We start from the raw sequence: 25903 nt of genomic DNA, 5'->3' as shown, positions 1-25903 counted from the left end.
AGTTGAATGTTTCCAAGTAAATCAGCATGAAGGACACATCATTTTTCCATCTTTCTCTTGTACTTGTATATACTATGTGGCTAAGCAATTTGCAATATTTAAATTAGAAATGCTTACAGTTTGTGCTTGATGTAGAAGCTCAAACTTTATGTTGCTAAGTGAGATAGTTGTTAAGTGAGTTTTGCTCCATTTTATAATCTTTCCTGCCACAATGGCTAAGTCAGTAACCCAGTTGTTAAATGAATCTGGGTTTCCCATTGATTTTGCTTGTCAGAAAGTTGCAAAAGGTGATCACATAGGACACTTCAATGATCATGAATATGAATCAGTTGTCAAGTATCTGAATTTTGATCTTGTGATCAAAATGCTGCAATGTTCATAAGTATAAAATGATCATGTCACTTTTTTCAGTATCGTTTTAACAGTAACTGTTAAACTGTTGTAAGTCTAGGATTGCCTATCTATCTGAGAAATGGAGATTAGGGTAAAGTATACAGATAGTATACAAAGATTACATCAATACTGCATAAAGAAATGCCCACTACTATTTAGAAACCACTTTCAAACACTTTTAATCTATAACATTCATTATTAATTAAGAAGTTAGATATCTTATTTTCTTGACCTTCTCTCAGCTGACCAATCTGTATGTAATGCTATTAGAATATAGTGGCATCAGATCGTTTATGTTCCCAATGAGTAATGTGCATCTCCTTTGGTACTTTAGCAAGTCATACTTTATTTTACCAGAATAATCTCTGGTCCTCTACCTTTTCTTTGAAAAAAATATCTGTTTCTCTTTGCAGCTGAAGAAAGAACTGCAAAAGGTTCCTTGGCAAAGAATATTGTTTAACTGACAGGAAAGACTAGAATAAAAGTGGCTGTGGGCCTACCCAACTGTGAGGACCTATTAAATTGGTACTAGCAGGATCTGCAGAAACTACATCTTTTTAATGGATGCTGCAACGTACGTAAAAATAGGCAGTATTTCAATTGCACTGTTGCAACCAGTAATGGGCAGCCAAAATTTTTACTGCCACACTGTGGGTGTGGCTTATTTTGTGGGTGTGCCTTAAATGGTCATGAGACTGGGTAGGAATGGCTTGTTGGCCATGTGACCAGGTGGGAGTGGCTTGAACGATCATCATCATTCAAGTGAACTGTTAAGTCCTCGACTTACAACCTTACCAGTGTCACTTGCTGTGGTGACAATTTGCTTCAGGTTTCCCGCACGCTCCTTCCTGGGTCACCCCCCGCCTCAGGCTGGGTAGCTAGGTGAACAGCTGCTGCCAGAAGCATAAATGCTGCCAGCGCTGCCACCACCCACACCTTCTGCGGGAGGTGGTCACGTGAGGCTGGAGGGGAGCCAGGCAGGGGAGAGGGAAGTTCGTCCGAGGCCAGGAAGGAGGAAAGAGGAAAAAAGCAAGGAGCGCAGACACAGTAGCAGCAGCAGCAGCAGGGGAAAAAATGAGAGCCGAGCCAAAACCAATAATCCAGGAAGTGACTGCCACTGATCAGCTGGAACTGCACACACATCTTCATTTCTGTTGGTGGAACTGTGTTCCACTCCATCCTGCCTGCTGCCCACTCCTGATTGCAACACCTTTTTCAGCTAGACCAGGAGTGTCAAATGGACATTTTCACGGTGGTGTCACATGATCTATGGGTGTGGCCAACGTGTGACACATCTGTCACACAGGCATGAGTTTGATAGTCATGTAGAACTGTGCTTTCAGGTTTACTGTCTTCAAGTACTTATTGTCTTTCATTATTTAATCTGCTATGATAATTTTTAGTAGAAAAGCTAGCAACCACCAGTCTTCCATAGAAATACAGTGATCCCTCGAGTTTCGCGATCTCGATCTTCGCGAAACACTATATCGCGATTTTTAAAAAAATATTAATTAAAAAAAACCCACTTCCGCGTTTGGCTTCAGGACTCAGCTGGGAAGCGGCGCGGCTGTTTTAAAAGGTCGCAGCTGGCCTGGGGGGCTTCCCAGCACCTCCCCCCGAACCCCCAACCTGGGTTTGGGGGGGTGCTGGGAAGCCCCCCAGGCCAGCTGCGACCCTTTAAAACAGCCGTGCCGCTTCCAAGCTGAGTCCTGAAGCCAAACGCCAAAGGCGAACTTCCGCGTTTGGCTTCAGGACTCAGCTGGGAAGCGGCGCGGCTGTTTTAAAAGGTCGCAGCCGGCCTGGGGGGCTTCCCAGCATCCCCCCGAACCCCCAACCTGGGTCTTCCCGGCCGCCCACGCAAAGGGGAAACCCTGGCCCCTCGCTGATGCCCGCTGCTCGCCCGCCCGCCAGCAAGAGGGGGAAGACCCAGGGAAGGTTCCTTCGGCCGCCCAGCAGCTGATCTGCTCGGTAGCGCAGCAGCAGCGAGGAGCCGAATGGGGTTTCCCCTTTGCGTGGGCGGCGGGGAACGCAAACTCCATCATCTACGCATGCGCGGCCATAGAAAAAAAAGGGCGTGCATGCGCAGATGGTGTTTTTACTTCCGCAACCCTACATCCCGAAAAATCGATTATCGCGAGGGGTCTTGGAACGGAACCCTCGCGATAATAGAGGGATCACTGTATATGCATATGCATACACAAATATATACTTTTCTGAAAATGAGAGTATCTTGAGAGTGAAACCCAAGATGGATAAAGGACAAATGCCCCTAAATTCTTTTTGGTTTAGACTATTATTTAACCTTCTTAATAAGAAATTTTATTAATGATTCCAGTGTTAATCTTGCAATACCCTTTTGATTCTCTTGATTTGGTGAGTCTTATCTTAATTGATTTAGCAGGTGTTTAATAGCTTGCCTCTGAGAAAACAAGAGTTATGTCCTAGCGTCTACATGTATTGAATAACATTTGTGCATTTTATTACATGCAATAAATAAGCTCTAAGGATGGCCTTATTTGCGTTTTTAAAATGGATTAGTAAGCAAGTAACATTAAGTACTGCGGTAAAGTAGAATAGCAAATGTTGTGCCTTCATCAAATACACTGGAAAAGAAACTTATTCTGGATACGGTATCTGTTTTCTGTTTCTATAGGTGTTTGATTCATGACTCAGGCGTTGTTAATCACATTTTATTGAAGGGCCAAAAAGGAAGATTTATATCAAGGAAAAGAAAATAGCAAAGTTGAACTGGCTTTAATTCAGACCAATAAATAAAAACTTTAATCTGAATAAGCATAAAGTGCAATTCAAAAGCATGTATTGGACATTAGCAGGAGATTTTCTATTAACATAAATTAACTTAAAGAGATAAATCACAAATTGCATGGCCTAGACAACTTCTTAGAAAGATTCCATAACCATTATGAGGACTAGAGTCGGGGGTGAATCCAGCAGGTTGTGACAGATTCTGGAAAACTGGTAGCGGGAATTTTGAGTAATTTGGAGAACCGGCAAATACCACCCCTGGCTGACCCCAGAGTGGGGTGGCAATGGAGATTTTGCAATATTTTTCCCCCTGAAGTGGGGTGGAAATGGAGATTTTGTCGTATCCCTCCCTTGCCACTCCCACCAAGCCACACCATGCTCACAGAACTGGTAGTAAAAAAAAAATGGATTTCACCACTGGCCACACTGGATGTATTTTGTAATATTTGGAACATGGTTTTTGTAGTACTGTTGCACTGGCTAACTAACGTGGGTATACTTATATTTTAAATTTGGTCTTTCAATTGTATTGCTAATAATTTGCCATAAGCCTTAACCTTGAAGAAAAGCCTCTCTTTTCTGCCTCTCTTTTCAGGACTGGCAGAAGATCATTAGATCCTTGTAGATAACAGTTTCATTTTTAGCTGTTCTCAAGGTTCCATAAATAAAGCAAATATTCCACCTCAACCTTGGGCAGTGCTTAAAATGTATCTTATCCGCATCTACTGTATTTTGATGTTTTTCCTTTTAAAATGTTTCTTTTACTTTTACTCACATTACAATACAGTAGTCCCTCGCACATCACCTACCGTGGCTTCACTTCATCGCGGGTTTTGAAGTTAGCGTTGGCACAGATACGGCACTTAGAAGTTTGGAAGGGCAGGACAAGCGTTCAGCTCATGCTCAGAGAGAAGCTTCATTTGAATCATTTCACCACACAAACAAGTGCTAGAATAATTCCAGCGGGACTCCCGAATGATGAGCGGGGCGGGTACTGAGCTCCGGCGGAGGCCCGTCCCCTTGTTCAACCCGCCTCGCCAGTGCCGAGAAGGCAGTCTTTGGAGGCGCGCTTAGTGGTTGGCGGTGGCGGCAGTGTGCTTGGGGTTGTAGAAAGAGCTCCCGGCAGTGCGCGAACGAGCGAGCGCGAGCAAAGAAAGGAACGCGACGCGGCGGGGATTTCCAGACTGGGCTCGAGGGCGGAAGAGGAAGTGCTGGGCTGGTGGAAGTGAAAAAAAAAAGAAAATGGAGAGAGAGAAAAAAAGAACCAGCCGGGGCAGCTCACCAGGGACTTTCCAGCCGGGGCAAGGCAAAAAAGACAACGTTTGGCCGAACTGCTGCAAAGAACAGCAGTGGGTCGGGAATGCTCGGGGGCCGCAATTCTTTTGTCCCCTCCCCTTCTTTTCCTCAGGCGCAGAGTAAGGACTAGTGGGGGGGAAAGGTTAGCCGTTGCTCGCCTCCAGGCATCCAGAGCTGGTGGGAAGGAGGATAAATTCCCCATCATGGATTTCATCTATCGCGGCCGGGTCTGGAACGTAACACCCGCGATAGGTGAGGGCTTACTGTACTCTTTTCTATGGCTGTTCTCACATATTATTGGATGCTTGAATTTTTGTGATGTGACTGGACAGCTGACCATTTCTAAATCAATCAATTTTTGCTTTGAAGTTTTTTATTATGCTAACTATAACAATAAATGTAAAAAAAGGAAATTGGTAAAGGAATCAGGAAGTGAAATCATATGCAAGCTGCTTAAAGAAATTGGATACATTTATTCCGCAGGAGAGAAGATTGGAGAGAGATCTGATAACAATCTTCAGATGTCTAAACAGTTGTCATATAGAAGGGAGAACTAGAAACAGTATATTGAAATTTCAGACAAGTAGATCAAAATTAGATGCTAGGAAGAATTTAGTGAAGCCAAGAACTGTCAAACATTGGAATGGGTTGCTTCATGAAGTAGAAAGTTCCTCTACACTGAAGACAAATATTTAATCGAGCACACATTCAAATTGTGGAAATCATTAGCACAAGATACAGCATTGGCTGTCAAATAGGGTTAATGGAATATAAGACTAACAAATCATGATGAATATATATTACTATAGTTATATCAGAAAACCATTTGCTGAAGAATAATGGCATGAAAAAATAGGCACATCTCAATTCTGGCTGTTGAGCGTTTTTAAAAATGTAACGGAAGTGTAAAAAAGTTCAAAAGTACAAGAAAGATATACAGATTATATACAAAGTACTGTGCAGAAAATTTGGAAATTAAATTTGCAATGAAACCATACATTTTTTAAAATTAGGTATAATCCAAGAATACATAAATAATTTATAATAAATTATAAATTATAAATAAATAATTTACTGAGATACTCCCATTTTTTCTTCTTGGGGCAAACTGGAAAAAAGATACAATTCCAATAATATCAGATTGAGAACTTAAACTTGTAGAATACACACTACACAATGAACACTATCTGTGTACCACAGGAGTTTAATAAAATTTAAGCAAGAATGGTTCTCATACATGCAATCTATTACACAGCATTGCAAATATGAAAATTTACAGTTTGGGCCCTACTTGGGTTTAATGTTTGCAAATGCTAAAATTTGGTAGGGGGACCAAAAAGGATAAGTTAGAAAATAAATAGCCTTTTTAAATCTCTTTGATTCTATGCTTCCTTTGGTTTCCTTTTTTTATTTGATATGCACAAACAATCATAAACACAACAGAGATTTAGTATTAACTGTTCAGCTTAACAAAGAAAGTCTTGAATGTTGACATGCTTACTGCATTAACATCAACATTTGAAATCATAGTTAATATTGATATAAACTTCTTATTTTTCTCTATTGTTACAAATTTAAGTTCTCTAAATATTAGAGTGTTAATAATCTTTCTATACAGTAAATTGTCAACTTGCAAAGCATCCTTGGCTTGCTCTATCTATCAATACTACTGGGATGTACCCCAAATGAAAATATGATGAAAATAAGTATTATTTAATGTGTTGGTTTCCACAATGAATAATCTTAACATGCCTAATTCCCAGCCTGTTATCCAGCCTGGGATGGCTCAGACAATAAAGAGTAATGTGGCAATGTTCTGACTCAATATAATTTAGTTTTCCTATATTCCATTACAATGTAGGAAATAGTTGTTGGATTTTTAAGTATGTAAAGTACATATGTTATGTATGTGATTATTATGTTTTCCCTGAAAGAACATCCATTGATACATAGATCTACTACAATAGAGACACAGTATTTTTTAAAATCCTATATATAAAAGTTCTGAAAGACGTAGCTAATATATCATCACTCCCAAGGAGGAGACCTCTATAGGATGTCCTTGCCTTCAATAGTTCTCTTAGTGACCATCCTAAGTTACACAGCACTGAAAAAAATGACTTATGGCCATTTTTCACCCTTATGACAATTGCAGCATGCCTATGATTATGTGATTTACATACGGATGCTTGACAACTGGTTCATATTTATGATGGTTTGATTATCCCGAGGTCATGTGATCCAGTGTTGAAATCCAATTTTTTTCTACCAGTTCTGTGATGTGTCTTGGTGGGCATGACTTGGTGGGCATGATAGGAGAAGGATATTGCAAAATCTCCATTCCCACCCCACTCTGGGTCCAGCCAGAGGTGGTATTTGCCAATTCTTTGAATTACTCAAAATTTCCGCTACTGGTTCTTTAGAACCTTTTAGAACCTGCTGATTTTCATCCCTGATGTGATTCTTTTTGCAACCTTCTAACCAGCAGACAAACAACATTCATTGGGGAAGCTAGATTCCCTTAAAAACTGTGTTACTAATTTAACAACTGCAGTGATTCCTTAACAAATGAGACTAGAGAAGTTATAAAATGGGACAAAACTCACTTAACAAATTTCTCACTTAGCAACATGAATGTTTTTCTCAATTCTGGTCGTAAGTCGAGGGCTACCTATATTTTGTGAAATACAGTAAATGGACATTGATAAAGTATATGTGTAACTGTGTTAACAGCAACTGTTAAGTGACTGTTGGAATCATTGACTGGTGTACATGCGGAACAGCACCAGTACATACACAGAAGTTCAGCAACATCACTTCATATGATGCAATCGGGACCCTCAGTCTCACCTTATCATGCAAAGAGAGCCGAGTGCAGTTGAGCACCTCCTTGCCTTCTCCCTCTTCCTTACATATAACCTTAAGGACATGCCGTAACTTTGGATTGGTTGTTGTGTATGATCCCTGCCATGTTGTAACTTTGTATTGGACTTGGTCAATCATGTGATATGTAACGTCACCTAAACCTGCTTTCTGTTGCTCAATAAAAGAGGTCCCCCGAGCCTCAATCGGGGCCCTCATCCCAAGGAAGAAATTATCTGGCATCTTCCTTCTCATTCGGCCAAGAGTCATGAGCAGCCCGCCAGCAGAGCAGCACTGCAACTGGTGACCCTGATATGATTTGCAGATCGAATATGTCTCTTGGTACTTCCATACTCACTTGGTGGAAAAAAGCCTACTGCAGCTCAGGGCCGGTCATCAGAGTGAGACAAAGCACCCTCCCAGGAATCCATAAGTATGGGGGCAGAATTTTCTAAGCCTCAGGTCAAGCACCTCCACGAACATAGAGAATTGACCACGTCCTCAATTATTGTTTAAATAATGGAAAGAATCTCCATATACCAACTAAATCTGATTTAACTTCCCTTCTCAAATATATCTATCAAAATTGCCCAGCCTACCCAGAGAAAGGTTCAATTAAAACATCCACGTGGATCAAATTGGGAACGTATTTTCACAAGACTCCTAGAGTGCCTCCGAAAATACTTTCCACCTGGTAGATTGTCATGGAGTGTCATGAGTTCATGAGAACGCCATGAAAGGAGGTCCACCATATCAATCAGGTGAAAAATTCACCCAACAGCCAGAGATGTTAATTGCCACATCTTTGGATGCCACGGCTCCTAGCAAAGAACAATTTGACCCAAAAGAAATGCCCGCTGGAGCCATAGCACAAGCTTTAGCCCAAGCAAAACAAAAAGGGGAATTGGAGAGGGATGAATATGGACTCTGTTACCCTGTTGAATATGATGCAAATGGGACTCCGCACATAGACGCCGTTCCTATGAAATTAATTAGAGATTTGAAACAGGCAGTTTCTATGTATGGCTTGGGAAATCATTATGGTTTTGGACTTATTAACAACATGGCTAACTCCTTTTTCATGCTGCCGGGAGATTGGAAAGACTTGTGCAGAATGATATTGACTAGTGCTCAGTTTGTGGTGTGGGAATTGGAATTTAAAAGGGAGGCAGAACAAATAGTTTGAAAAGTAGGGGGAGGAGTCTCTATTGATCAATTAACAGGTACAGGGCATTTTGCCACGCCAAATACCCAGAAAACTATGCCATGAATTATTTTCGCTCACAGCAGCTTGGTGGCGCAAAATGCCTTAGACGATCCCTCTATTGCATCTTTTGCAAAAATTTATCAGGGCTATGCTGATTTTATAAATGATCTCCAAAAAGCAGTCTCCCGAGAAATTCGCAATCCCACAGAACAGCTTGCTTACGAAAATGCTAATGAAGATTATAAACTTATTATTCAACCACTTCTTAGTAAAACCGATGTGGGGTTGGCAGATTACATTCAGGCATGCTGTATTGTAGGAACCAATGCTTACAATATGGAATCATTGGCAATGGCATTACAAAAACTTGGAAATTCAAACCAAAAAACTGGGAATTGCTTTAAGTGGGGCAAGCCTGGTCATTTTAAAGCTCAGTGTCATGCCCCTGGGGGACAGAACGTAAGAACAAATAACGGGGGAGTGAAACCTAAAATGGTATGTCCCCATTGTGTCATCGGCTTTCATATAACATCTGGGTTCACCTTGCAAAATGGGTCAATCAAAGTGATTTCTGTGTATAGGACCGTCCAGACATGCACGGGCTGATTGGCACTTGTTTCATCCCCGTCTGCACCTCCCCTGAAGCTATTGCAAATGATAGTGGCCTGGGTACCTTCCTAAATGAAAGCAAAATCCATTATGATACCTTGCCTAATTGGGGACCCACGTCCTATAAACTAAGGTGGGATGCGGTACAGTTATATACCCCTGTAGTTGCAAATCACAAAAATAACACTTGTGCACGAATGGTCAATTGTACTAAGCATAAACCACCTTGGGGGTGCCTCCATATTGGCAAAACATCATGGAACTGTACCACCTTTCTAAATGTAACTAGCTATTTTGGTCATGTATATCTCCCTGCAGGATGGTTTTGCACTTGTGCCTGCTAATATTTCAGAATGTCAATGTTGCCTTAGCCGTTTAGTGCCGTTTAGTGCCTTTTCCCCCCTCTCGTCACTATCTCCAGACTACAAATAGGCGCCTTCAATGAGCTACTGTGTTAAAACCAGATTGTAATGGCAATGTGACCCTATTAAGCAAGGCCAAATAGGTTTCCCTGGCAGTATCCCTCATAGGCGTTCCCAGTCTTACCGTCGCCTTGGGTAATAATGTCAATGAGATTGCCTGCCTATTTGCTAAAACCATAAATACCACTTCTATGGCCATTGCATTGCTAAATCAAGACCAAAGTGCGTTAAGGCATGCTATTTTGGATAACCATGCTGCCATAGATTTTTTGCTTTTGCAACATCATCTGGGATGCGAGTAAGTGAAGGAAATGTGCTGTTTTAATCTTACTGATAACAGTATAAAAGTTATGGCACAACTTCAGACCCTCCACTCATATGTTGAAAGTATTCGGACATCCACCATGAAGGATTGGTGGACTGGCTTATGATCATGGCTCCCGGATGGATGTTGGTTGTGCACCATCGTAGCAACCATTTTCCCCATCATTGTAGTGCTTGTATTGCTTTGTTGCTGTATTCAATGTGTTCCCTCCCTGTTGCAAATTTGCAAAACCCTTCTACCCTCTAATAGGAAGGACGTTCTGATCAGTGAAGCCAAACCCCTTCTGGACTTAGAGGCCATCCAGCATCAGTAGGAGGCGTTATCAACAAAACAGCCTTTTTCTATGACTAGCGATGATGAGGACTCTGCATTTTGAAATGAAAACAGAGGAGATGTTGGAATCATTGACTGGTGTGCGTGCAGAACTGTGCCAGTGGCTGTAGTACGTACACGGAAGTTGGGCAACATCACCTCATATGATGCAATCGGGATCCCCCACTCTCGCCTTATCATTCAACCCAAGCCAGGTGCAGCTGAGCATCTACTTGCCTCCTCCATCTTCCTTACATATAACCTTAAGGACATGCTGTAACTTTGGATTGGTTGTTGTGTATGATCCCTGCTATGTTGTAACTTTGTATTGGACTTGGTCAATCATGTAACGTCACCTAAGCCTGCCTTCTATTGTCTATGCTCAATAAAAGAGGTCCCCCGAGCCTCAATCGGGGGCCCTCATTCCAAGGAAGAAATTGTCTGGCATCTTCCTTCTCATTTGGCCAAGAGTCATGAGCGGCCCGCCAGCAGCGCAGCGCTGCAAGTGACCAAATTTGTATTGCTCATAGTGCAGGATATATTAGCCATGTATAGAATTCTAAATAAAAATTTAACTCCAAATTTTTACAACAGCAAATTTTGTTCTCAGAAAGCAAAATCTTGCCAGTTGAATAAATAAAGGATCAGAAAGCATGTTATGTTATTTCAAAATATATACATTGCATTGAATTAAAAAAAACCATAATCAACAAAAACACACTAAAACACTGATTTTGTGTGGCTCAAGCCACATAATTTTGCAGAATTATAGCAATATGGTAAAGTTTTTGAAACTTATACTTTATTTGCATAAATTAAAGGCCTAGATAATTTAAGACATCTCCCCCGGGCATATACAATTTATAAATGGTATGTGTGTATGTATGTGTGTTTAGAAAATGGGTTTTTTAAAATGTTTTTAGTAGAAATTTAGATTTGTTGTAATTTGTTTTTCACTTTGTTGTGAGCTGCCCCGAGTCTGCGGAGAGGGGCGGCATACAAATCTAAATAAACATAAACATAAACATAATTTACTTAATTGCAATGCTTATTCCTAAATGTGTGTTTGTGCATTTATGTGTGCGTGTGTGTGTATATATGCATGTGTTAGTGCTTAATGTGTGTATATTATTAAACAGAATATTGCATAGAAATATTTATATTTGTGCAAATTTTATAGGGCATATTCGATAGGTACAGTGTTTAATTTAGTAAATGACAGATTTATATCTTCAGCCAAAGGATGAGAAATGACTGATCTTAAATTAAAAAAGGATTTATGGAAAAAATTATTTTAATTAAAGAATATTCTGAAGTTTTTTGATATAATATTTAATTAGATTTTTCATTTATCTCTTTTAAAATATGAAATAAACATAAGTAATGTAGTACTGGGTTTCATTTATTTAGGGAAAAAATGATATGGCGGTTAGAAATGTTATTTTTACAGAGGCCAAAGTAAGTCCATTTTATATTATTTGTCTTGCATAAATGATAAGTTTATCTGACGCATCAGAAATCTTTTATATACACTAAAGTTACTAGAGTAGTCCTGCATAGAAACTTTCCTTATTAGATTTCTATGCCGCCCTTCTCCGTAGACTCGGGGCAGCTCACAACAGTGTTAAAACAATCTAATAATTAAAATCTAAAATAACAGTTTTACATAAAAAAGTCTAAAAAGAAAGAAAAACCCCAATATATAAAATACATACACACAGTCATATCATGCATGATATGAGACAGATGAAAGGAGACAGACTTCAGAATACCTCTTTACTCAGCAACTGCTCAAGACAACCAGCAACATACAATCTGACAGCTAGCCCTTTTAAAGGGAGCTATCTGATACAATAACGTTTGAGCATTCTCCCGCTCAAACTCTGGACTAGGATGAAACCATGAATTAACTGCCAGTACAAAACATAAATTATGACACAGGAAGGCAGATCGTGATTGTAAACAAGTATTAAGACAAGAAGCAAGTGTTAGAATTAGAGAAATATGGAGAAGTCGGCATAACAAGAATCTTTGTGTGGGAAGAGGATAAATGATAGAAAATAAAGAAAAAATATTTCATTTCATACAACAGGAAGAAAATTTTATTGCAGCACAGCATAAAAATGACTGAAGAAGAGAAAAAAGCAACTGAAATGAACATAGAGCTAGAACACCTGTTTGAAAACAATCCCGGGTGATAAATTTTTCAATGACTAATTGCTACAAAAAAATGGAATCTGTAAAAACCGGAACATAGAGCAGTGCAAATTTGAGCTGCAGCTTTGCAAAACTGCAATCAGCTAGGACATTTTCTCAGAGTGTATAATCATTTTATCCAGTGATGGGCCACAAAATTTTTTACTACCACACCGTGGGCATGGCTTATTTTGTGGGTGTGGCTTGATGGTCATGTGATTGGATAGGAGTGGCTTGTCGGTCATGTGACCAGGTGGGGGTAGCTTGACAATCATATGACTGGGGGTGGCTTAAAGGTCATGTGACTGGGTGGGAGTGGCTTGCCGACCATGTGACCAGGTGGGAGTTTCCAACAAGTATTTGAAAAGGATATTTCATTAGTTAGTTCAACACTTGCTTCTAGCATTTCATTCACAGAACCAACCAAATTTCATTTTTTATCAGAATGTTTGCAATTTTTGGATCTAAATAAATTTTTATTAATTTATTTTTAAAGTATTTTAAAGCTCTCCTAAACTCAGTACTATTTAGTACTGAGAAATTGAATATTAATCTAAGTTCTAAATCTTATGGATCAATTCTATATGCAAATATTTTCTGAAAGTGATGAAGGTATACATGGTTGTTCTGTGATTTCTGAATTGTTTAGCAAGATCAATTAAGGATTTTAATATAAAACTAATGCATACACTATATTTTGGCCCATTTGATCAAAACATGAGTATATTTCATATATCAATATAAGTAGGTATAAAATCAGGAAAAATGCAGTTTAATTAAAATGGACCAAAATGGCATAGAAGAAAAATCAACAAAGCCCTGTGCAGAGTTGTATTGAATACGTTTTCTTTGGCAGATCAATATACAGAACTTTTAAGCTCAGTGTTCTGCCACCTGTGAATACGTGTGATAATAATAAGTGCGATATGTTTAATCCTACTGGATGTTTCCACTTGTTTCCTTGAACAAACCCTCAAAAGCTGCTGGACCCATATTGTTCACAAATGGCTTACCAAAGGTAGGATTTTTTGCCCAGGTCTATACAGTAATCCTTGATTATAATATGAAATTCCAAATGACAATGCTAAATGGCACAATCTTTTTTAAAATTTTTAAAGGGTCCAAGCATAACAACAAGTTGGCTCCGTAAGTCAGCTCAGATTAAGGCAATGAGGCGGTGGGGTGGGGCGGGGGTGGAAGAGCGTGCTGAAGGAGGCGGCCAAAGGGAACAGCTGCTGCTGCTGGCAGTGAAGAGGCTGAGGCAGGCTGGAGGAAGACCCAAAAATCCGCTCCACTCAGCGGGTGCCCCGCAGTGGCAGGGCGGCCCTCCAGCCCGGCACTTTACCCACTCACCTGGGCTCTTGTTGAGGCTGACCTCAGCATCGGTGGTCTCTGGGCTGGAGGGCCACCCTGCTGCCATGGGACTGCCGCTGAGCGGAACAGATTTTCGGGTCTTCCTCCTGCTCGGCACTTTCCCGACTCACCAGGGCTCTTCTTGAGGCTGGGGCATTGGTGTTTTCCAGGCCAGCGGTAGGCAATGGCTGCTGCTGAGGCTCGGCATTCGTGTTGCTCCTGCGGACCATTGCAGCCCATCTCGCCACAACCCATTACGGCCACAGCCTCTTCAGCACCAGCACTGGCAGTGGCTCCCTTTCGCTGCCTCCTTCGGTGCACTCTGCCTCCGCCAAAGAGGGCCCTTTGGCTACTGAGGGGGCCTGGCAAGCCACCGCCACCATCGTGCACAAGCCGGAAGAGGGGGGGTGCGTCCTCCCCTCCCCCAGCCTCAGCTGACCAACCCACTTCCCATTGTCGCAGCCCCATTTCTTTTTATTTTCCTGATGTTGCCGGCCATGTGGATGAGAATATTTGGGGGGGGGAGTGGCTGGCAATGGCGGGAAAATAAAAAGAAATTCACAGGGGCACGACACAGAAAAATAGAAATTCACAGGGACACCACACAGGGCTGCGACAATGGGGGAGAATGGAGGAAGAGCAGCTTCCCTCCATCTTCTCAGCCATGTGGCTGGCGACCAGATAGGAAAATAAAAAATAAAGCACTCCTCCGCCTGGCTACCCGGCCATCTCCAATAACATAACACACTTACCTGAGCGGCGGTTCTCCTTCTCTAACGAATGAAAATAAAAAAGGTTTTTTTTGTAAATGGCTAAGGGCAGCCAACACAATCAGCCAAAGCAAGTTTCCGGCTGCATACCATTCCCTCACACAGGACAGGAGTCTGTGCGCGCCAAGGCGAGGTGGGTGGGCATGATTGACAAGCCAGCGAATCAGGAAGCTGCCTGCTCATCAATCAATCTCCTGTACACGTGCAGATGATTTTTTGAAAAATAAATAATAAAAAAAATGCCAGTGACTGATTGACGAGCCAGCGAATCAAGAAGCTGCTGGCTCATCAATCAATTTCCTGCACATGTGCAGAAGACTTTTTTTGAAAAAAAAAAATTAAAATTAAAATTAAAAAATGCCAGTGACCAGGGAATCCTGGAAGTCACTAACACAGATTAGCTGGAGCTGCGCGTGCAGCTTCAATTTCACTACCGGAACTGTGTTCCAACCCGTTCTGGCTGGAGCCCACCCCTGATTTTACCCTCCTTTTCTTTTTCTGTCCTTCCTCACTCCCAGTCCTTCCTACTCTTGTAAATATTAATTTGTATTCTATGGCTAGTTATGCATGATTAGTCCTTGCTGCAATTTTTGGTTTGTGTGCGTTACACTATTAACATTTTTCTTCCTAAACATTTTTTTTGTTCATACTTTGGCCAATCCTCTATTCTCTCAAAGTTGAAGTTACAGGTAGCCTTTGACATATGCACAAGAATCTTTGGATTCTTTCAAAGGATGGAAGAGATTCATGAATCAATTCTTCCATTCTGTATTTCCTTTTCTCATTGTATGAAAAAAGAGATATATTTTCTGACAATGTAATGTTAAAAAAGGATGTTGTTCTATCCTTAAGTTTCAACACAACATTTTCAGTGAGTAACTTTCTTTTATTGCCCAATGAAGCGTAAACAACAATCAAGGAAGAAATGAAACACAACATGGGAAAATTGATTGATGAATCTTTTCAATCCTTTGACAGAATCAAAGAGGAGAATGTACTTTCATCTTTCTCTATACTTCTCCTCCTTGTTCTCTAGTGCATGTTCCACAGAAGGCATACAGCAAGTGAGAAGAGATTTTAAAAATGGTTAGAATTATTGTTCACCAGTGGCAAATGTAGAAGGTGGATAGAAAATATTGCTTCAAAGCTAGAATAAAGTATTAGAAAAATCCGCCTACCTCCAAATAATGAATTAAATAAAATATAGCTGTATGTCTAATGCCAGTTGCTTGTATAACTTGACAGGATTCAGAAAATTTCTTCTTTACAGTGATACCTAAGAGAATATTCTCACAAAATCCATAAAAGTAATATTTTATCATTTGTTCACCCCATGTTTTCTACATTTACTCTAGGTAGAGATCTAGGAAAACCTGGAAGTGTTTATAAATCTTATGAGAGATTGAAGAGTTCAGGGGCTAAGATAACCAGATATAGTTGCAAATATCTGGATTAACATTTGATGGAAGCAAAGGACAAAAATGTCTAGATTTTTGGTGTAGGAATTCTTTAGATGTACCCAGAGATAGTGGTGTAAAATTTCAAGCAATATGAGTGGGCATAAATCCATTTTTTCTGACCACACTCATAACCCATAAGTTTTAAAACTTTTAAAATTTATTACATTAAATCAGTGGTGGGCTGCTGCCGGAATGCCTAATTGCACGCAGCCCTGCGGCTCTGGAACACAAGTGGGGGATCGAGTGCAATTATTTATTTATTATTTATTTATTATTTGGATTTGTATGCCGCCCCTCTCCGAAAACTCAGGGCGGCTTTCTGCACCCGTACAAGTAGCAAAATTGTGCACAGGGACGCATGTGCAGGTGTGTTTCGGTGAGGTTTTTCACTTCCCTGCATGTGGGAACAGAAACAGAAAAATGAAATGGTAACAATAATATACAGCAGCTATGCCACAATCTGATCAATGACCATTTTGGGCAATCCTAGCCAAACACATCTACATGTTGGCAAGTTGGAGAAAGATGCCATCTTTGTCAATTTGCCTGATAGATAATGTCAGTGAGAGTAAGTCCTATATACAGTATACAGCTTCTGTATTTCCTAAAGACCATGTTCACTTTATGGCAATATTTAAATAAATTAAACTAAAGTATTGCCAGTTTTTTTAGATTTTAACTGCCTTTCTGCAACATGCCAAATCTCAAAACATTTAGCCAAGTTTAACATTAACCAAATTTAGGATATTTTTGCAATGTTTTTTTTGTTGCTAGTTGTTTAACTGACCTGATTATGCATAGTGTATGAATAAAACCATTCCTTCCCACTAAACTCTAAGATCTTATGGCTGGTTTGTTTTGAGCTTGTGATTTTTGAATTGACCTATTATGTCTTAACATTGTGGTTGAACATAATGATTGATCAGCAAACCATGATAAATAGAGATTGATTTATGTTATGTATGAATGCGTGAAGATATTCCCTCAACTATTTTACCCTTTAATTATGATTAAATATAATAATTTGCATTTGACTATTGTTAATTTGAAAAGACTTCTCAATGGAAACCATTTAAGTATCCAATGATAATTGTCTCCCAACATAAATGTTGCAAAAAGTATTGAAATATTTCACAAATTGTTACATAAAAAGCTTAATAAAGATAGCGCTTGACTTATGGTCACAATTGACCCCAAAATTTCTGTCTCTAAATGGGACAGTTTTGCCCTATTTTGCAGCCTTTCTTGCCACAGTTGCTCAGTGAATTACTGCAGTTGTTAGGTTAATAAGTGTTCTGTCTGGGTTTTCCCAGACCTCCACACCCACTGAAAAAACAGCCAGACACTCTGGTAAAATCCCAAAAGTATTTTATAGCAGGAAAAAATAAGCACAAAGGAAAACCTGTCTTCACAGCAGACAGGTTACAATACGTTACAACAGGGTCCTGATGTCCAGTCAATTTCACAAGCTTCTTGCTGGCACCCCCCCCCCCAAGGTTTCAATAGTCCAAGGCACAAACCAGGATTGTAGCCACCAAAGTTCACAGACAGGTCTCACGAATCTCCAAGATAAAACTCCACAAGCCAGGAAGGGTGGGGCCGCCTTTTATCCTTTCCCAAGCACCACACCCAAACCCAGCTGTGACCTCTAATGCTGGAAATACCTGGCCAATTGAGTTCGTCTCTGATTAGCTCTCCTTTGTCGCATATCTATGATGTCATGAGCATCTTCCCCCAGGGAATCCAGGCTGCTTGCTGGGGAGAGCTCCCCCTGGTGGAACTCTGGCTGTCCTTCTTCTTCAGCCTGGGATTCCGCTTCCTCGTCAGTCTGCACCTCCTGGTCCTCAGCCTCTCCCTCTGAGCTGGAAGCCGACAGCAAATCAGCCATTCCCGGAGGGGTCCCAGGCTGAACCACAACAATAAGGATGGGTTAATAAGGTTGCCAGTTGGTCTCCAGGCACAATTCAAGGTGCTGGTTATGGCTTATAAAACCCTACATGGCTTAGGACATGACTACCTACGGGACTGTCTTCTGCTTCATGCAACCCAGCGGCCAGTTAGGTCCCACAGAGTTGACCTTCTCCAGGTCCCATCGGCCAGACAATATTGTTTGGCAGGGCCTAGGGGAAGAGCTTTCTCTGTGGAGGCCCCGGCCCTCTGGAATGAACTCCCTCCAGGAATGCGTACCGCCCCCTCCCTCCTGGTCTTTCGTAAAGCTCTGAAGACATACCTCTGCCAACGGGCATGGGAAGTGTGAGTGATGAGATTGTCCGTGGGTGATGTGAATGATTGACAGTACAAGGGTTTTTTAAAGAATTTTTATCAATTTTGTATATATCTTTTAAAAAGTAATTAGATTTCTCACATATATTGTCTGCATTTACAATTTTGTACTCTGCCCTAAGTCATTTCGAGAAGGGCGGCATAGAAGTCTAAACAAACAAACAAACAAACAAACAAACAAACAAACAAACAAACAAATGGTTAAGTGAATCTGGCTTCCCATTAACTTTGCTTGTCAGAAGGTATCGTGACTCTCATAAACATGAGTCATTTGCCAGCCATCTAAATTTTGATCACATGACTATGGGGATGTTGCCATGGTCATAAGTGTGAAAAAATCATAAGTCACTTTTTTCAGTGCCATTGTGACTTTGAACGGCCACTAAATGAACTGTTGTAAATTGAGTATGTATTGTATGTACATGATATGTACTATGTACATTTGACCAAAGAGTTCCACAATAAATGAAATTAATAAAATTCATAGCCCATGTTTTAAAAGTTTTCCACTTGTTCTCTTTTCCCTTTCTCTTTTTTCTTCTAACTGAAGAATCTTCTAGAATGTGAAATTGAAGATGCTGGAGTATTTGGCAGCTATGAGGCCATTCCTAATACAACAATAACTGATTAGTGACCCTTTCTCCCCTGTGCTAAAATAAGAAATTATGGCTGTCATCATGTTCCAAGATGGAGTATTTTGACTCATGCCAACAAGACAGATACTCTTGATGCATTTTAAAGCTCAGCTAAGACCACAGGTGCCTTTCCTAATGATTGCTATTCACATAGCATTATGGAGGACTGGATTAGATGTCAACTCATCTCATTATAAGGAAACACTGAGATATCTCCTCTGAATATGCTGGCAATATTCAAATTAGACAGTTACACTACAGCAGCAGAAGAATGTACAAGGAAGCAAAGCAACTTGCATTGTTAGATATTTCAGGATTGGCCAACATCACCTGTAAGTATTCCCTCATCACACCATCAATAAATATCGTATTTTTCAGAATATAATTTTTCATATTCTCCCTAAAAGAAGCTGAAAAGTTGGTTGTGTATTATACTCTGAATGTAACTTTTTCAAAGCTTTGTTTTCCAGCCCTAACTAGGTGCTAACAATCTTCCCAGGTTCCTACTCCCTCCCAAGAAGGTTTTTTCCTGCCCAAAGTCTTTGCAGGGTTGTTTTCATTCCCTCTGAAAAAGGCTTTTTCAGCCCTAACCAGGGGATAAAATAATGTGCTGAAGTTGAACAGATTAAGGACACTAGCCAGATGAATACCTGGTAGGTAGATTGGTTTCCCTATTTTCCTCACCCAAAAGTAAGATGAACCTTATATTCCTTGTGAGTCTTATATTTTGAAAAATATGGTAAATCCAATCAATCATACCCATTCAAACAAAAACTATACAAACATTTGTCGGCCAGGGGACTAAGATCTAATCGCCCCAAGTCTGGCGCCATAAATGAGTAGAAAAATAATTGCCATAAGGTCACACCAGCAACAGTGTTCCCTCTATTTTTTTTTTTTGGGGGGGGGCGGAAAAGTATAGTGTCTGAGCGACAGTCCCTTCGGGACTGGGCGGCACAGAAATATTAAATAAATAAATAAACAAACAAACAAACAAATAAAAAACCCACCCTGTTTTGCCTCAGAGAATTTCAAAATAAAATACTGTACTGTGTGTCTATAACAGAGAGCTCATAATAGGGCAACTCTATCAATATCAAAATGCCACTTAAATAGCTGAGCTAGTTTCAAACTAGATTTTGATTTTCTTTCTCTCTTCCTTACTCCCATTCTTTTTCTTTTCCTTCCTCTCTTTTTTCTATCTGTTTCTCTCTCTTCCTCTCTTCCTCTCTCTCTCCTTCCCTCTCACTCTTTCCCTCTCGGCTTCTGGGCAGGTTTGAAAAACTCTGAGTTGATGATGATTTTTAAGTGAGCGATTGCTCACTGCTCAGCTTAGAGGGAACTATGACCAGCAATAGATTTGTGATTTCTTAGTAGACATTTTTGGAGAAAATCCTACCTTAGCCACAAAATTTTATGAGAACGTGGAGTTTCTTGGTAGACTTTTATTATTTTCATCTTTTTTCTCACTGGCTTAAAAAAAAAAAAATTAAAGAAGACTTCTCAATGTCTTTTGATTGCTAGTGAAAGCATGTTTAAAACCAAAGAAGCAACAATCACAGTAGTGTATTTGTTATTAAAACTTTCTGATGATCAGCAGGATTCACAAGAAAAGTTTGAAGATATCCAGTATGGACCTCAATCCTCCTTGTCATGTTGTTCAGTCACAACAAATACTATACATTCCTATAGTTTTCCTTAGCATGTTGAATAATAAAAGTAAAAGCTTATAATGGATAGTTGTCCACGTTATAAAAACCTGTTTTTTTGTTGCTATGTTAATCTCTGCAAAAAATCAGAAGGAAAAATAGCCAATTAAAATCTGAAAAAATAAACCAATGACAGATATATCACTTAATTTTGATTCTCAGCTCTCAGAGGCCAGCCATTCTGTCTTTTCAGAACTTTGAATAAAGACACAAAAAGCAAATTTGGATAATTGACTGAGGACCATGTAGCCAATCTGCATTTCAAGAATTTTTTAATGCCTTTTCTTTTGGTATAATATTGACATTATAAAAGCTTCAATTGCCTTGGAGGTCTGAATCCTTCCTAAATGATAAAGGGATAGAAACAAGAAAAAGAAATAAAAGGCTCTGTCTTTAGTACGAAAGCCAAGGAGAAATACACATAAAATACATTTCGAGACCTGCTTCCCTCATCTATATTGAAACAGCTTAAACTGGTAAATATTTAATTGCTTCTGAGTTTTTTAGGCTACTTTCATTATAAAATTCATGATTAAATGATGCTTCACTACTCAGTTAATAATAAAAGGTTAACCAAAGTCACAGTGAGGTTCAGTCCATCAAGAAAATAAGAAAATGTGCCACATACCCAGCAGCTTATTGTTATCTTAAAAATGAAGAAGCAATTTCTTCAAAGGAACAGAAGTTACTGAAATATAAACTCTCCTGACTTGGAATGTGAACAAATTCAAAGAAATGTGAACAATTGTTTAAGAACTGTACATTTAAATACTGCAAATTTTACTGTATTTTATCAGTAGGTAAGGAGATGAAAGCATGCTCATTAAAATACTTTAAAATTCAAGAAAGGACATACAAAATGCCTTTGTGGGGGAGAGTTTAATGGCATTGGAAATGTTTTATGTTTATTTGTTTGTGAAATACACACTGTGCCAAATGGGGTTAATAGCCCCTACATTTTGTTTAGATTCACATGATAGGATTTATAATCTGGGTATAGACTTTATTGTTTGGACAACATTTTTTTGCATGGTAAATATAAACTAGAATTGTATTTTCCTGTTGCAAGGCATCTGCAGTACCATTACTGGAAGATACTTGCAAGAGCAGGCAGCCCTTGACTTACAACAGTTCATTTAGTGACTATTTGAAGTTACAATGGCACAGAAAAAAAATGGCTCAGGATTGTTTTACACACAACCGTTGCAGCATCCTCATAGTTATATCATCAAAATTCAAGTGCTTGGCAATTGGCTTATTTTTCTGATGGTTGCAGTGTCCAGCGACCATATGATCTGCTTTTGTGGTCTTCTGATGAAGTCTATGGGAAAGTCAGATTCACCCAACAGTTGTGTTACTAACTCAGTGTTTCTCAATTATTTTCTGTTATGCCCCCCTAGAAAGAAGTAAACATTTTGCACCCCCCCCCAACTCTCCACTGGGACGATTGTTTGCAATATTCAGCATATTTTCACTGAAAAAACTCAAGTGGTTTATCAGTGTGATTGGTGTGTAATGTGTTTAAGTGACAACTTAATTTATTTGGCTTCATGCTGTCTGCTGCCAGCATTTTTAGACACAGTAAACATACGGGTCTTTTCTTGTGTCCCATTGTAGTCACAGTGAAACCAAGCACTACATACACTTTGTCATATTTCTTTATCTTAGCTTTTGGGAGACTTACATTTGTCTTACTATCTCCATCTCTCTCCTCTTTTCTTTTCATCCCTATTAAATATTTTTCCATGGTGTCTCTTAAAGTTTGTTATATTTATTTATTTATTTATTTATTAATCAGATTTGTATGCCGCCCCTCTCCGCAGACTCGGGGCGGCTCACAGCAATCGCCATACAGTGTAAACAAATCCAATATTTAAATTAATTTTAAAACACCACAAGTTAAAACCAATCATACACATATACAGTTTATATCTCCTACTATGTGCTGTATGATATTGTTCACTGCAAAAAACCTCTATTCCCTGTGGCAAAGAAAGCAAAGAAATGAGCCAGGGTGGCGCATCAGGTAGAGTGCTGTACTGCAGGCCACTGAAGCTGACTTGTACATCTGAAGGTCAGCGGTTCAAATCTCATCACTGGCTCAAGGTTGACTCAGCCTTCCATCCTTCCGAGGTGGGTAAAATGAGGATCCGGATTGTGGGGGCAATAGCCTAGATCTGTTAAAAAAGTGCTATTGCTAACATGTTGTAAGCCGCCCTGAGTCTAAGGAGAAGGGCGGCATAAAAATCAAATAAATAAATAAATAAATAAATAAATAAATAAATAAATAAATAAATAAATAAATAAATAAATAAATAAATAAATAAATAAATAAATAAATAAATAAATAAATAAATAAATAAATAAATAAATAAATAAATAAATAAATAAATAAATAAATAAATAAATAAAGAAAGAAAGAAAGAAAGAAAGAAAGAAAGAAAGAAAGAAAGAAAGAAAGAACATTCCCCAGGGTCACACACCTCCCCTGGCATCGCTCCCCACCCCACTATTTGAGAAACACTGTACTAACTTAACAACTTCCTTCGTTCCACATCAACTCTTTGTTAAAGAGAGCTAGCTTATGTCCTATATGCTCATTTTGAATTGAACCTACATGCACTGACTAAATGAAAGAATATAATGTTAAGAGTTTTGGCATGAACTGGGAAGGAATGATTCACTACTAAATATGATGAATTGCAATACAAATGTGCAATTACACATTTCCAAAGAAATGTCCAGTTAAATTCAATAGAGTTTACCTCTGGATAAGTGGGTACTTGATTATAGCTTTAATTGTGGGACCACACATTTATTCAAACATAGAAACATGAAATATATTTCATTTACATTTCATTTTTAGGTAGGTATAAATCATGCAGGTTTGGTGACACTTAAAATGAATCTGACCCTTGATGGCTGACCTTTTCTCATAACTAAAATGCTAGTGCTTTCAAATACCAGCTGTAACCAACTGACCACAGACTCTTTGCTCTCTCTCTCTATTTCTACAGTCCCTCTGGTTTTTCTGCAGCGAATGAGTTTTAAGTTCAAGACTTTGAATGTGTCTGCAGTAGTATTGATTTTTAAATACAGTTTACTTGTCTAAAGTACCTTGAAGCATATTGTGAAAACCAGCTTGGCTGAGAAAGAAAAATGTCAAACTTTGGCCTGCAGAAACTCATGGGATGTCTCTAAACTTGGCAATTGTTGGGAATGTCAGCAGTAGCTGCAAAAATGGGCATGACAGTACAAATTGCATTCCTTTACCACTTTATGCCCTTTATATGTAGTTATGTAGTTTTAAGACATTCAGCTTAGTTTTGTTTATTTATTTGATTGTACTCGTAAAGCATGCCATCAAATGAGAGATAATGAAGATGACTAAGCACTGTACATAAATGATGGAGCATTTGATAATCCCTTCTACTAAGCTTATAATATATAAGATGTATAAGCTTATATAAGCTTATTTATTACCTTTTCATTATCAGCAAAAATATGTTATACAACACCCCCTCCCCCAAACCAATGAAGGGCTACAAAAATGTTTACTACTACACTGTGGGCATGACTTAGTTCGTGAGTGTGGCTTGCTGGCCATGTGACCAGGTGGGAGTGGCTTAATGTGGTCATGTGATCGGGAAGTGACCTAAAAGTCATGTGACTGGCTTAAAAGTGGCCAATGTGACGTCAGTCACGTCAAGGATTTGGGTTAGGGTTAGGGTGCCTGGCCTCTCCCTGCCCCAAAGAGATACAAAGCTACATGTATACATACATATTACACAGAGGCGCACAGAAATATACATTATCTACTATATAAACTGTATGTTTATGTACACACACACACAAACAGCTCTTCTAAAATTATACACATTCACCCTTACTTACTGCGTTAGGAAAAACATACCCAGAGCCCAGAAGGAAAAAAAATAAAAAAAATCAACATTTTTCTACCAGTTCTGCATACCTGACCGTACCCGTAGTAGCCATCACTGATACACATACATATACGATAACAGATTAGGGGTGACATCAGCAACCATTACTCAGGATGTCATCCCTTATGTGCAAACATCTCTAGTATAGAAGAGGTCTACTTACATGTATCGATATACAGTATATGTATGATGGGAGACCATTAGGTGGTCGGACTTATTTCTATAATAAAGCAAGGCCACAGTAGTGATATACAGCAATTGCAAATCATAATTATCTTCTATATGCTTCTACCATATGTGTGATAGTGAGCGTGTTTGCACATTTTGTTAATTGTTAATTCCTTTATACTGAACCTGAAATTAAAAACAATTGCTCATCCTCTCATATAAAACATCAAAATGCATAAAACAGCATTTATTTGATCATGCCTCTACCTTTTGCTGGAATTAGTTCTGAACTGTGAACTCTACGTAGGGTATTAACTTTTGACACAGGCAGATCACATTTTTGAAAACAGTCTCTCTGGTGTATTGTGTGAATAGAGGTAGCAATTATTTATTTGAGAGGATTCTTTTTCTCTAGGGCATGTTAGTTCCTTTTGCTTTGAAGAGTAAAACTGGAACAGGAGGTAAGTAAGATTAAATGTGTATTTGAATATAGACAGATGACAGGTAGCAGCTGCATAATCAGCAAAATTAAGCATTTATTTCCCAGGATAACCAGTCACTATGCTCATCTTAGGAGTTCAATACATCTTATATTTCAGTAGTTCCCAGAGGTCCTCAGGTGTTGGAAAAATACTATAGTTCTGTGTCATTTCTTTATATGATTTCAGAAAGAAAATTGATGGAAGTAGTATCTTCCCTACCACTGGTAGCATTAAGATGAATATGGAAAGGCAGATTTTCATTTATTACAAATTAGTAGACTCTAACGATTGTTTCATTTTCAAAGGTTGAGAGCAATTGCAAATTAAGAAGCTGGAATGAAGAATGCTTTAGAACAGTATTTAACACAGGAGGGACCTTATTTAAGGATAGCTCTCCAAAGCTGTGACCTGTTACCTTAGAAATGTTATCCTTTCCTTTTTTATATATATGTGCAGCATGCTTAGGAGGAGAAAGGAACTTGGTGATAATGCTCAATGACAAATCCAAGGCTAAAGAAGGTAGGCCTGAGAAGAAAACCTTTTTGTGTATATTTAAGATCCATATACATTTGTGGAATATGTGGAGCATGGAAGGAAAGCTGGATGAATATAAATGCAATGATTAAATATAAAGCCAGAAAAAATTGTTATTGCCAAGCCAAATTTAGCAGTCTTTAGTTATCCTCATTGATAAGAATATCTGTTCTTGGG

Source organism: Erythrolamprus reginae, chromosome 5 (assembly GCF_031021105.1).
Source record: "Erythrolamprus reginae isolate rEryReg1 chromosome 5, rEryReg1.hap1, whole genome shotgun sequence".
NCBI classification, from domain to species: Eukaryota; Metazoa; Chordata; class Lepidosauria; order Squamata; family Dipsadidae; genus Erythrolamprus; species Erythrolamprus reginae.
This window is presented reverse-complemented; position numbering follows the sequence as displayed.